Source organism: Onychostruthus taczanowskii, unplaced genomic scaffold (assembly GCF_017590055.1).
Source record: "Onychostruthus taczanowskii isolate IOZ18803 unplaced genomic scaffold, ASM1759005v1 scaffold94, whole genome shotgun sequence".
NCBI lineage: Eukaryota > Metazoa > Chordata > Aves > Passeriformes > Passeridae > Onychostruthus > Onychostruthus taczanowskii.
In genome coordinates, this window is record NW_024507435.1 from 2,079,625 (window position 1) to 2,094,700 (window position 15,076).

Genomic DNA, 15,076 nt, shown 5'->3' on the forward strand with positions numbered 1-15,076 from the left:
TTTAAAATCAAACTTGCAGAAGAGAGCCAAGATTACTGCATGTATTGCAGCATGTGGCCTCAAAAAGGAAAAAAGAATAGACTCATTCTTTTGCTGTTTCTGGGTGCTAAGGGACTAAATGACCTTCAGCTTTATGCAAATGGTAAGATTGCAGTTTGTAAATTATGATAGCCATTTAAAAACAAAAGTAATCCCATTTTTCTGTTTTCTGGCAAATGCCTTGTAGTATGCAAGTGGTCTGACAATACTGTGTACCTTAAAAACATTTTTAAGGACCAAAGTACTTCATATAAATTTGAAGACTTTATTCTTGTGCACCCCAGCATAAATCAGGAGTCTGTACAAAGACAGAGGAGTTACTGTCACATACAACTAGCGTGAACTCATAATAAGCTCCAAAATATTGTAGATATTAGAAGGCACTAATATATATTGTTGATTATAATTCCAGTCACTGGTTATAAACCTCATGAAATGAATTGCCTCATTTATAATGCATACCATGGGACAACATCTAATTTGGTGACAAGCATGGAGTCTAGCAAAGATTCAATAGAAATATCTGCTTAAATGACCATGTTCTCACCTAATTACATATATTTTCTAAAGCTTTGTTATTTAAAATACCTGTTGTTATTGTTAAATTGAATTTCACACCTTTAAAAATTCTAGTGAATAAATGTCCTTATCTCTGTGAGATGCAAGGTTAGTGTTTATTTTAAATTGTGACTTTTGTGAGAAAGATAAGAAAATCAGCATATGCTGTTATCACTCCTCACTTTTGAAATAACAAGGTGAGGGCTATCCTTGAAAAGTAATTGATATTCCTGTACAGGTTGAAACTGATATACAAACAGATAAAGAGAATCTTTCTAGTCTGTGCTTTAGCTGAAAATGCCATACCAATGGTTGTCTTACATGGCCTCCAGTTTCAGACCAGACCTTTGACCTTTTGGGCCGTTCTGCTTGTTCACTCTGACCATTTCAGATGCCTTGGGCCTGTGTAATTTTAGCTGCATAAGTAGACCACAAAACTACTGGAGTGATGCTGTCTAAGTTAATGTTGTGCAGTGGGTTGACCTTGGCTTGACACCAGATACCTGCCAAGCTGCTCCATCACTCCCCTTTGCAGCAGAACAGAGGGGAGAAAATAGGAGGAACCCTCCCAGGTCAAGGTAAAGGCAATTCAATAAAGAAAAAGTGAAGATTGTGCATATGCAATGAAAGGTAAAAAAAACTCAACCCAAACCAAAATTTTATTCTCTACTTCCCATCAGCAAGTGATGTCCTGTCACTTCCCAGGAAGCAGTTTCTCTGGAAGGAAAGGGCTGTAAGTAAGAAATAGCCCCCTGTCATTTCCTCCCCCTTTTAATTTAGCTTTTATATCTGAACTGAGCTCATATGGGTGGAATATCCCTTTGGTCAGTTTGGGGCAGCTGTCCTGGCTGTGTCCCCTCCCAAGGTATCTCCCACCTCCAGCCTACTGGTAAATTTTGGAGAGACAGTGCTGGTGCTGTGCCAGCCCTGCTCAGCAGAGCCAAACACAGGAGTGTTAGCAGCACTTTTCCAGCTACCAATGCAAAGTGCAGCTTTGGAGGGCTGCTGTGGAGACAATTAGCTCCATCTCAGCCAGACCCAATGCACACTATCTGCTAGATGATCCTATGAACAGGCACAGGGAAAAGGGCTCAATTGCATGAAATTATTTAGCCCTTAAAATGTCACCTATACCTTAGATAACAGCTAGCTAAAATTCCACTGCTTATCTAGATGAGCATGTGACAAGTCCACTGTTCAATGAAGGAACTTGCAATGAAATCTGATTTCCACTGCTCATTATGGCTAATTAGAAACCATAAGGAATGCTTCAATATCATTGGGAGACAATGCAGTGGTCATTGTATGAGGTAAAGGCTGTAAAAGTATAGTTGTATGAAGTTTCATTCCTAATTTCTGGGAACTAGTTCTGGTTTGTAATACAACCAGATCTGGTGGAAACTTCCAATGCTTGTCGTCAGATGTAAAATGGTCTATTTTTAGTCATTTGTTTCTATGTAGTTTTGGTCATGGTTAATGGTGGTAGTGTGAGGTATCACTGCTGCTCTGGCAAAAGCTTCAATACTAAATGCAACCATGGTGGACTGAGCTGTGGGGTTGAATCCCTGTTTCTATCTGCAGAGTGTTTGCTTTGTTCCAGTCTGTTTTACCCGTGGAAATTCATTATAAACAAAATAATTATACTGGTGTTACTTTGAAGGGGGCTGTTGAGACGTAACAAACCAATTGTGTGTGACTTGGTGCAGGAGGGAGGGGAATGGTTTTCCTGAATGTGCATACAAAGCTGAGAACATGAAGAGAGAATGCTGAAACTTGTTCAGGTGGGGGAATCTTATATTGCTGTTCTTGCATGGTCACTCATTGGGTGAGAATTGTGCTAATGTTTTGTCTTTTTAATTGAGCAAATACTTTCATCCTTTGGGCATTTTATACACTTACAGGAAATTGTTGGTTTGGGTTCTTTTTAAACAACAATTGTATTAAGACAAATAGTTCTTTCATTTAATAATTTGTTTATCTTCTGTACTATTCTGGAATGTTCTCCCAAAGCCCTGAAATTCTGCACCTGCAGCAGGCTTATTCTGTAGTTACAGAACAGGTGCTGTGCCCTGAAAATATGGCCTTCAGGGGAGGTGTCAGCTTAATTTATCTGTGTTTCTGCACAGAGAGAAAGAGGAGGATGATAGTTGCTGGAGAATCTCTCATGTGTGGGATGGAGGCACCTATCTGCCACACTGATCTGGAGCTTTTGTGGGCTTGCTGCCTACCAGGTGCTCAGACTTGGGATGGTGTGGGAAGTCTGCTGAGGTTCATTTGTCTCTTTGCCCCTCCTAGTGCATATCCACCTCGGAACCAGTGGTACTGACAGGGTATGCTGAGTGTACCAAGATTAGCCACAAGGTTTGGGACAGAGATGGAGTGTGCATAAATAGTCACAGGAGTGTGCATAAATAGTCACAGGGTTCTGGAACAAGAATGGGGTTTGTTTCTGAGTGGGATGTGTGGATTAGTGGCACAGGTAAGGCTGAGGTACCTGTGTCTCTTGTGCCTCAGTCCTCACTAGTGAGGTTTCACAGGCCTCTGTTCCTAATGAAAGAGTTCAAGAAGGGCATTGAGCCCCATCAAGGGACAAGGACCATGTCAGGGAATACCTGGGAGAACTTCAGCCATCTGAGTCAGTGGGACAAAACAGGCTGCTTTCAAGACTGCTGAGAGAGCTGGTTCCTGTCTGTGCAAATGTGTAGTCTTTGAATAGTCATAGACATTGGGGAAGAGCCCCAACTCCTGGACGAAGCCAAACATTGTCCCTATCTCCAGGAAAGGTTAAAAGTGCAGTGCAATGAACTGCAGGCTCCTCAGCCTATCTTCACTCTGTGGGAAAAGCATGGAAGGGATTCTCTTGGAGCAAATCTCTGCATGGATGTAGGAAGCGAGTGAGAACCAATGTCATGGAGTGTCTTGGAGGAGAATTACCTTCCCTGTGGGAACAGTCAGGAAATGGAATAGATTGCTTGGAGGCCCTCTATCACTAGAGGCTTTCAAGGCTCAACTGAATAAAACCCTGAGTAAGCTGGTTTGGTTCTAGCCGACCTTTTTGAGGGATTAGTTGTCTAACAGGCTTCTTGAGGCCCTTCTCACCTGGATGAGTCTGAGTCAAGGATTCTATAATGGACGAGGTGGCAGATTAATCCTGTTGTGCTGTTTGCATGTTATGGCAGAGTGCATCAGCAAAGCAGAGACATTTCCTTAATTACATGAAGATACAAGCCTGTTGGTCTGCATCCATATTGCTGTTTAAGTAGGGGAGTAACTCAAGTGTTAGGAAAAGAGAACTGCAGTTGATGAGGAGCTGATGAATACATCTTACTACGGAGTCTTTTGATCTAATACTTTTCTCTGTCTGATTTTTTTTTCCCTAGTGCTTTAATTTTGTTATTTAAAGGTCATGATCCATTATGTTAGCGATATAGTTGCAAACAGAAAGACAGCAGATAAATCTGTATGGGATTTTTAAATGGCGAGAATGGCATTAGTGAACATATGATGTCCATTTGTGAGAGCTGGGAAGGAGGAAGACAAATCACAGATTTGTAACTTAGAAATTAATGCAGTCATACAAAACTTCTGTTATGTGGACTCTGAGGATCTATCTGCAGTTGAATTTTTATAGTGTGATTGGCATTACACAGATGGGAAAGGAGGATAATATGGTGAGAGAAGTGTCAGGGCATGAAAGCACAGGAAAGTGTGCTGCTAGTGGTTTTTCTGGTTTTGTGTTTTTTCACAAATGCTGCTATTCATAGGTCATCTGAATGGAGGATTTACTTGACATTGCAGAAAATATTTTCTGCATTCAGTGTAGGAACATTCTCTGTAAGTCTATTCTAGCTGGTGGCAGTTTTGGACACAATGCAATGTTGATAATTTGATTGTTTACCTAGTATGAATCTTGCATGAGAAACATGGAGACTACAAAGCAGCTTTCAGTTTGTACTTGTCAGTGAGGATTCTGAAAAGGCTATTCATATTGGCCTAGTAATGTGAAAAAAAAATAAAATTAATTCTTTTAAATTAGGATTTATGAATAATCTGGTTTTCTGTGCAATGGATCTATTCACTAAGATATTTGAGGAGAGAGCCTTTCTCTTCCTGCACCTTTTTTTTCCTCCTAGAAAGGGGTCTGTACTGCAGTCAGGCTCTGCATGTGGGAACTTAAATACGTGATGGAGCAGGAAACAATGTGAATTTGGAATGAGTTGCATTCCTCTGCTGGCCTCAATACTGTCAGAACAGTCTGTTTTCAGAGAACTTGCTCTTGTCCAGAAGCTTCCAACTCCAGAAGCTCTTTCAGGTAGTAAAGAGCAGTTAATTGCCTCCCACTACTAGAGAGGTCCAAACATTGACTATTTCATTGGTCTATTTTCTTAACAACAGCACAAATAGAGCAAGCTTACATGGCTGTGCTATGGGATGGAAAGAAGGGGCTTATGCGCTGCAGGATTTGATGGCTGCGGCTCTGAGGGAACTTGCCTGTCATCTCTCCAAATTCACACACCTTTTGTGGAGTGGTGTCAGTGGGATAACTGGAATAGATCCTAGCATTGCCTAAAGAAGAAGCTTTCTGAAAGCAAGCATGTATTTACAGGCAGGGGGAACTTTCTGGAACAGCAAATTAGTTCCACCTAGTTTCAAGGAAGGAGTAAAGAGTTCATGCAAGTCCTTATTTTGACTCTGTATCACAGCACCAGTGTTGAGTTTCTTGGTAACTCCAGTTTTTGAGGATCATTAGGATCTGTATCCCAAAGGCACCACACTAAGATAACCTGGCTTCTGCCTTTCAGAGAGGTAGAGCAGAGGCTACAGAAGAAGTGACTAGTTTGTGGTAATGCTGTGTGTGGTAAAAAAGGAAAACAAGCTCAAACTCCTATTTACTATCTTAGCTCTCATATTTCTCCGAGGAGAAAAAAAAATCAACAGTCTCATGCTATTTTCTTAATACTCTGGCAGAAAAGTTCTTTTGTAACTGTGTAGATGTTTTTCTGATGTGTGATTAAACTCAGTGACTTTGTGTTTTGATGTGTAGGTAGATTCTCCCTTCAGGCCTGAGCTGCACTGAAACATTTTCCTAATTGGAGTGTGAACATGATGTTAGTTGAGACAGTAGTAGCATAGTTGGTGGCACGGTCAGGGCTGCATCATCAGCACTTCAAGTACCTTGTGATAATGGTCACAAAGCCGTAAGGGTGGCCTGATTAGCAAAAACCGATAGACTATGTCCTTAACTTGTTTTTAAGTTATTGGTATCAAAAGCTTTTTTTTTTGCTGCATGCTATTTCATTATTTCGTAGGTATCAACTCAGCAGTGGGGGTGTAATTGTTGAATTCTGCATCTGAATAAATAACACTTAGTTTTCTGCTTATGGTGCTTGGAAGAATGTTCTTTTTAACCCTGGGAATCCTTTGTTTCTCACTCCCCAGGTCTGTATCTACTGGTTTTGGGAAAGGGAGGGGGAAGGAAGAGGGGAAAAAAAGGCAAGGTAATTATCTCCACTAATAGTCTGCCTGCTTGTACTTGATTGAAATGCAGGCTGGCTCTCCTGTATCAGTGATTTTATTCCCAAAGAGAAGTTCCAGTTGTCTACAAAGCCAACACCTTTGGACAGGCACCATCTGGCCAGCTGCTTATTAACTCCCATGGTCCTGCTGCTTCCACTGGTAAAGAGACCAGTCTCAGAGAAAGCAAACTAGAAGGATGCTGCCAGGGGCCCCAAGATCTCTCTTCCCTAAAGAAAAATGAATTCCATGCAGCCTCCCTAGTGGGTACCATGTAAAAATAATTAAAAGGGTACTGAGGAAAAACAGCTAATTAAAAAGACTAAACACTGAGTCCTCTTATCCTTGAGGCTGGCCAGGCTTTTCCTGTGGGGAGGCCAGAAGTCAATTGTGTCTTTATGCTGTCATTTCAGTTGCCTGTTCTGAACCTGTGTTAATGCTCCTTTAAATCCAGGTACAAATCAGGGCACTGTGGTTCGCTATGCACCCTGATACCCATGGGCTTTGCTGCCTGGCCATGCTGACCTCCACTCCCTGGTGACTTTACTGTCCTTCTATGGCACCAGAGGTGGATTCCTTTGAGCAGAATTTTTAACAGTTCAATTTTTATTTTTTTTTTCTGCACTGATCCTATGAGGGCAGACTTATAGGATGTCAGGGTGTGCAGATTTGAAACCTGCTGTCCCACTGCGGCCATGTGTTTGAATGGAAGCATAAAAACAAGTATACCAGAGTCTTTAAGAAAGATAATATGGTACAAGGAAATCTAAAATTGCTGCTGGCTGGAAGGAGAATGTTCATTGGTGAGGTATTTACTCAGAGCACTATACACAGGGAGCTTTAACCTCTGTTGAAAATTCTTTTATATGAAGAAAGGAAGACTTGGGTCTGTTGCAGTATGCTACACCTGTCACTGTAGGGATCTTATTACATTCTTAAATTGAATAAGGGTCATTGGCTTTAGGGAGGCATTAGAGGGTACTTGTAAATCCATAAATGATCAGATAGTGCCTCTGAAAATTTTCTTTCCCCAAAATCTTTTTAAAATCTCCTAAAACAGGAAAAAAAAATCTTCATTATTTTTACAGAAATATCTTTCCAATTATTATAAAAGGTAGTGTAACAAGCGGTAACATAACTGCCTTACTCTGACTTTAAAAAAAAAAAAATATTTTTTCCATTATCTGTCGCTAGGTAGTTTCATTGCTAGGCACTATGGTCCAAAAATATTTCTTTGTTTGAAGTTCTCTGACATAAATTCAAAATGAATCCTCAGATCTTTTCAAAACTGTAAGTCTGATGGAAAAACATATGTTCTTTGATTTCTACTCCAATGTTCAATTATTTTGAAGATTGGGGAAAAGAGTAAAATTAACCAGAAATGTCTGTCAGCTTGTGAGAGTCAGGCCATATCTCAGTGTATGGCCACACTTAAATCTTCCTATTGTTCTGTCATAATGTTGGAACCGTGCAGGACTTGTTTTCACCTGCTTGCACTTGGAAACTTGTTCTGAACAAAACCAAAAGAAAAATGTAACAGACTCGGGTACCTGCTTTTTTTTCCTGCTTTTCATTCCTTTTTGTTTTTCCAGAGGGATTTCTATTTTTTGCCAAGCAAAACACACAGCAGAATTTCTGGCATTGTTTCTCCTGCTGGGGAATGAATGGTACAACTCATAATCACTAACATTGTGCACAGATGCTCAGAGAGATGATAGAAATGGAAAACTGACCATAAAGCAGCTGCATTTTGCTGTGATTCCCCTAATGCAGGGTAATCAGAAGTTTTCTATTCTCAGTAATTAAACCAGGGAATATTACACAAAGAGAGCAATGGCTGAAATGAGTATCAGTAAGTTATCTACAAAAAGTTGTGGGCATTTTAGTCTGCAGGTTTGAGTATTCTTTTTGTCTCATATGTGAGGAGCCACTTTTATCATCTGCAAAAAAAAGGAAAAAAGTTACCAAATAAAGGTTCATAGTATTGGCTTCATCTTTAGCCTATGCCTTTTGCAGCTTCACTTTTGTCATGTTTTACAACTGTGCTTGAGAACAAGTGCTGACCAGAAATGTGCAATTGAGGTAAATTTTCATTTGAAGTCACTAGGAGTTTAGTCTGTGTGGGATCATATGGGATCAAACAGCACACTGGGATAATCTCTGTTCATGTTTGGTGCTAAGCAGTTCCAATGTATAGTGCCTACCAGGAACTTTCTTAGCAAATCTGCACAGATGAGCAAACCACAATTAGTCACCACAGCCAGAAGATCTAGTACTGAGCTAATCTTCCTATGCAAGTAAACAGAAAGTATGCTTACTCCGCTTTGTTTATTCTCTTAAGGACCTGTGCCAATACAATATCACCATGCCCAGAGTATTGCTGGAGCATCATTGTGTGTCACAGTGACCAAGGAAAATAATGATGTGAAGCATGGGGTAAAAAGGTTTTATTTAAATGACAATTTCATGAGGGAAAGATAAGAATATCAATTTGGGCAAGAACATTATATGCATCATTAAAAAAAATTTGAGGTGGTAATTAGGGTCTGAAATCGTACTGTAAAAGAAGTTGAAGCTTACTAAAAGAGTGTGTGTGCATGTCCATACACAAGCTTTGTGTATGTATAGACACAAATAAATCCTGTTGTCTCTGTGAGTGAGGCTAGCAGTGTTCACCTATCTAGTATTTTTGGAGGAGTCTAAATGTGAATAATGAGCACTACTAAAAACAGGTAACTGTTTTATTTGCTTTTAAATGGCTGAGCTTTTGTTTGGCCCCAATACGTTTCAGATGCATTCTTTTTTCACCTTCAAATCTGGAATAGCAGCATCTCAGAAGGGTAGTATAGTAGGTGCAGGATTTTTACTTCTCCTTTCCTTTGAGAACCTGTTTCAAGGCAGCCTTGACAGTGTAGTTGCTATCTATAATAGTGCATGTCAGAAAACCTACTGCATGCTACCAAAGAAACATTAAAGTGAGTGACTAACTAGAAATAGGCATCCTAAGGCTTATTAGATGTAATTATATGGAAAGTCTTTTGTTGATTTGAAAGACTGAGGGTGCTGACTCTCCTACTCTTTAAATTCTTGCCTGATGCTGTCCAATATTAAGGGCTGATCTTGAAAAAACCTGAGTATTCAAACATACAGGTGACATTTCAAAGTCTCTGCATTCATTCCTCCATTCAGAGTAGACATCAGAATATCCAGTGGTGGATAACCTTGAAAATTTGACTAGGTCAGAGTTTCTCTAGCGCATAAAGCTTGAAACATCTTTGTTAATTAATTTAATTGCTGTATTACTAATAGTCTTTGAGACCTCAGTGGCTGGCTGTGTCCATTCCTCAAACCCACGTTTTCTCAGATGAACCCACCCAACCTCCTGCTTTTCTCCTATCTGACTGGTCAGTCATGGACATCATGTGGCCAGCTCTTGAAGGCCAGTCCCCAGTGTGCCAAGCAGCCTCGTGGCTCTGTGTTAGTTCTGTTCAATGGTTAAACTGCAAGATAAGATCCAAGCTCTTGAGACCTAAAATGCAACTTTTGTCTGGTTTCTTAGACAAACATTCTGTTAACTCCAATCAGGCCAAAGAGAAATGCTCTTAAGTCTGGCCAGTTTTCGTAATCTCAATTTTAGTGTTGGGGCCAGATTTCCAATGGCTGATCCAATAGATAAATGAAATACACATGGGATGTCTTAGGCCAACAGGTGTTGCAGCTGCTTTTATAACGTGAAGCTATAGAAAACAAAATGCCGCAATCACATATGGACCAATTGTTCTGGCATAAAACTCTCTCCAGTCTTTGGATAGCCTGCTTTGGGAGACATCACAAAGCATTACAGAATGTCTTTGAGTGACAATTGTTTAGAGAAGTTACTGCCCTCATAATGTAATTTTCCAGTGTCAGTATATAATTAGGCAGAATGAATAAAGAAGGGTTTCCATTGTGAAATACAGAGAAGCTGCTGTGCCCCTCCCAGTCCAATGCTGCTGAATAAATCAAATTTAACTTCCAGTTGGGCAACTTCTGGTTTTCTGAGCTTTGAAGCCTGTACTGAGCTGGCTGTTCAAATGGTGCATCTGACTTCTGCCTTTGATCTTCAAGGACCCATTGGAAACAAGATCTAAATGTTTTAAAAAATGGTGGTTTTGCTCCTTGTTCCATATTTTTGTTTAATTTGAGAACTGTACTTTTGGAAAATGTCACCTGTATACTGCTGAAAGACAAAATTTTTAGCAATAGCAACATTGCAACCTGCTGAAAGTCCCATTTTCCCCCTCAGATGCATCTGAAACCCCATCTCATCCTCTTTGGGAATGTCAGAATCTTTGGTGTATCAATTCCTCCTAGATGGTGGAGATTCCTGCATTTAAGAGGCTGGACTCTCAAGCAACAGTCAAATGCTGTTGTAAAGCACTAATTCCACACTGTGAAATCTGAATTCCTCTGTAGGTGAGAATGATAGCTTCAGTTTGGCAGGTGCCTTCCAGGTGCTATTGAGCTATGCCAATTTTGAATTGTGACCTGTGGTTTATATTTCATTGGTTTACTTCTGAGAGGGCAAGTTTATGCAATGATCAGTGTTTTATTTAAATGCTCTTAAGAGCATTCCTTTTGTTTGCTGACTGTGTTTGGGACAGTTTGTGTAAGCAATTCCTCAGCAGATACAGGCATTTGCTAATTGCAGATCCTAGCAGCAGTTTCAGTAGTAAGGCTTCAGGATGGGAAGGAGATATTTGGAGATAATGTATCTTTTGCTAGATGGATCAGAATGTCAAATTCCTTGCTTGATTGCTCTATTGTGATAGGAAATAAAAATCCTGATCTTTACATGGAATGAGCTCATTGGAGGAAAAACCATCAGTTCAGGCCACAAATTACTGAATGTGATGTGGAAAAGAAACCTGCCAGAAGAGTGCACCTTAAACAGGAGGTCTCTTTGCAGCTGGATGGCTGGAGGATGATGGAGAGAGCTGTGCTGGCAGCTGCATATTCTTAATGGCTCTGAAGACTGGTGAGAGGCTTGTTTATTACCCAACAGCAATCCATGGTGTCCATGCTCTTCTTCAGCTAGAAAGACAAATAACTGAGCAATCAGAGAACTCTTCTGCTTTACAAGGCTCTGTGAACAAGGTTTTGTAACCTCTGTGTCAGAAGTTGCAGTGATGATTGTGGTCTAGACAAACAGTCCTGAGCCATCTTACAGAGAAGCAGCAATCCCCCTACAGCTAGAATACCACATGGTCTGGGAGCTCTTAGGATAGCTCTGTAGTGCCTGTGCATGGTGTTTTGTTGTGATGGGGGTGATGTCAGCCCCTCAGCTACCCAGTTTTAATCTTGATCAGACACCTTGTGTTGTGGCATAGAGCCATGTGGGCATGTGGTGATTCCATGATGCTTTTTAAGAGTTTGGGAATGCTCATCACGGTGGCCCCTTTCTGGTCAGAGAAGAGAGCTCATGCTCTCCAGGTACCTCTGCAGGTTGTTCCCCCCACCCCAGCTGAAATTGTTTTCCGGTGAGATGAATCACTGTCTGGAGATGCTTCCTCTCTCTGTTGAGGCAGCCTAGATGTCTAGTTTAGATTAGATGCTGACTTTTGGACAGCTAAAGATACTGAGATGAATGAAATTCTCAGGACCATTTCCTCTTTGTGCTTGGAGAATATACCCACATGCCACAGGGGATATTGTTCCTGCAAGATTGTGATAAATCAGAAATAAGGGACTGATCTTTCTCTTTTGGATAAAACTCAGAATGGAGATGGGAAAAAAATCCTGTATATATAACCCTTTATTTCAGAGCAGACTTCCATTTTTAATTTGCCAATCTTTGCCTTTGTGTTGGTAAGGGCTCATATGCTTGCAGCTGCATAGTTACAGAGATACTGCAAATAGATTGCATAGTGGCAAGCCTGATTGAATTATCTTTTGAGGTGAAGTTTCTGTATTTTGCCTTTAGTAACTAAAGACTTTTTTCCCTAGATGTTCAAGAACAAGTGATGTATTAATATTTAGAAGAAGCCCTGTACACTTATAACTAGCAGGAATGTATCTCATAAGCCCTGTTTGCTGGGATGCTCTTGGAAAGAAAAAACACTTGCTATGGTTTCAAACATAACTTTGAGATCTGCTTGATCTTTTGTAAATAGTAACATTTAGCTTACAATTAATCAGAAATTATAAAAAAAGATTTTAAAGGACTGCATTGATTTCTCTCAGGTGTAGGGAGGATGGAGGGAGCATAGAGCTGAATTTAACTCACCTCAGTGGTTTGAAAACAAATTATCTATTTAGGATATTGGAGATTAGAAATAAAATGCTTAATAATCAAACATCAACAAATATGAGAAGCCCTATGAATGCAGGCAACAAAGTTGTTCTTGCCAAAATCAGCTTTTGAAGCTCCTTTTTCTGTGTGTGACCACAGCAGTACTTAAGTAGGTTTTGATGTATTTGTTTTGTGTACCTTCAGTCTATTATCCTGGTCCAAAGCAATGGGTTGTATTCAATGTTTTGGAGTAATTCATGACTGTAGTGTCAGGGAGGTGTGGTAAATGACTTAGACCCTTAGACCTAATTGTGTAAAACACAAACTTAGACATTAAATCATGCATATATATCCTCATATGTAAAATATTTACATCCCACCAGCCTCAGGTGACAGTGCAACATTTTGTTTCATATTTCACTCTCCGTTCTATAACCACTCTTGAATTAGTCTATGTACTGCAAATTGTACTTAGAGCAACAACTGCTTTAGCAAAACTGTTTGCGTTCCTCTAGGCCTTGATCCTTCATTTTAAAAAAACCCCACAGACAGAAATCATGACACCCAAACTAGAAGTAGGGTGGTACTTGGTGGTATTACCACTTGAGCAAGCAGGATCTGGAAAAGAAAATAAAGATAAATGATCCAATGGTCTTCTGGCTGTGACACTGTTCATAAAAGTTCTGGTTGGCCATCATGGGAAGAGGGATGGTACAACTTTGTGGCTGTGGAAGGCAGAAGTTTCACTTTTTGTTAGAAATATTAAAATCCTCAAGGTTCTGTATTTTACTTCATAGAATCAAGAAAGGAGATCCTGTGTCTGCGCTGATCTTAATGACTTTTCAGAAATTCAAAGATTGAACTTAGTGTTTCTTGGGGAACCTGGAAGGTGTTTGGAAGTGTGAAAGGGTAAATTGTTTTCTGGAGGGCTGTGTTCAAGTGGGAAGCTGTATAGTGAGGAAGAAACTCTTTTTTTCAGATTTCCTCATGAGACAGCCCACATGTTTCTTAGGATGTGCAACAGACCAGGAGATATCTTCTTGCAGTCAAGTTCTTTAATGGTTTTTAGGGGTGTCTGGAGCATCAAACAAATTGTACAGTTTAAAAATAAATGAGCTGCATAACTTAAGCACAGCTTTCAAATGGCCTTTGCATCATGAACTTTCAAACTGGAACTGCAATCCTGAGTATGTTTTGTGAAGAAGTACTGGGTATTCCAGCTGAACTCCTTAGGATTTACATGCAGGTGGCAAAGCCAATTATTTTGAAGGTTTTGTTGGTTGGGTTTTATTTATTTTCAATTCTCCTTTTCCTATAGGCCTTTGTGGTTTGAATAAAACTTTATGTTCTACCCACAACTTAACCAGAAGCTTTTGACGAGTCTATTGATGTTTGAAGTTTGCCAGAGGGGATGATTTATAGCAGATTTTAACATTTAAGACCTTTGAAATGAAGCATTAAGAGCCAACGGTTGTGATGATGTGTGCTAAACACTAGCTGTGAATTCTTTGGAATTTAGGAACCTGAACCTTCTTGTACACCAACAGTGCCTGTGGGATACATGTTGAAGGGCGTGTGTGTAAGAGAGAGCGATAAAAACTAACTTTTGCCAAATTTTTGCTGTATGTTACTGCATGATAGTGCACAGAGTTGAGCAAAATTCTGAGCTAACTGCAGCAGAGGGGATTTGTGCTTTGCAAGCATCAATACCCTGCTGTACTTGGGCTAACTGGACCAGCCCAGAACAGGCTGCTGGTTATGTCACCACTGTGCCAGTGCCTTGGTGGCACTTTGAGCCCCCTGTTGAGAGAGAGACCGTGGCTGCCAAGGGATGTCAGACTGTGAGGCTGCATCAGAGCAAAGCAGGAGTTCTGCAGCCCTGAGCCATGGGAGTAGCTCTTCAGCCTTTATCTTGCTTTCAAACTTGACGTGCCAAAAGCAGCTGGATCAAAGGCCTGTTTGATCACCCAGCCATGTGCTTGGGAGGTGAGATCAAGAGCACTGCACCTTGGTGCTTATTACTCAGTGCTGAGCCTGGCAGCTGGAAGCCCACTGCGTGACCCTTTCTCTCTGGGCTCGATTGTGGGAATCTGTCTTGGTGGCAACCTGAGCGAAAGAATGGCAAGTACCCTGGCACCATATGCCTGTGAAAACATTGGCCTTGAGGCCAGCAGGAGGCAGTGAAAACCTGTAGAACATTCTTCTTTAGTCTTAATTTTTTTTTTTAATTCCCTTTTTTTCTTTCCCTCCGCAGTGGCAAGATGTCAGTAAATCCTGTCATTTTAATCAGTTTTTCATTATAATATATTTAAGGATTTAATAAAACTCAGTACAGAAAGTGTGAAGTTCCATGTAAAAACCAATTGGATTCTAAAGACATTTAAGTACCATTTTTAACTGAAGATCTGTGTTTTTTAAATAAATCAGCCCTCACACCTACTTTTACCACCAAGCTGGGTGCAGAAATGTGAAAGCCTTATCTATATTTATGGAGACCCCATACATCATATATTGACAGTCTTTTGACTTAATGAAAAACTCATTCTGTGCTAAAGTTGAGATAAAATGGAGCTGTGGCTTCAGTTAGGATTTTGTATGCACTGGGAAATGAAAGAGCAATGCCATAATCCTAGATACTCTTTTTTCACTCCTCCCCCACCCACCTTACGGAGGAAGGAAAACTATTGTCTGCCA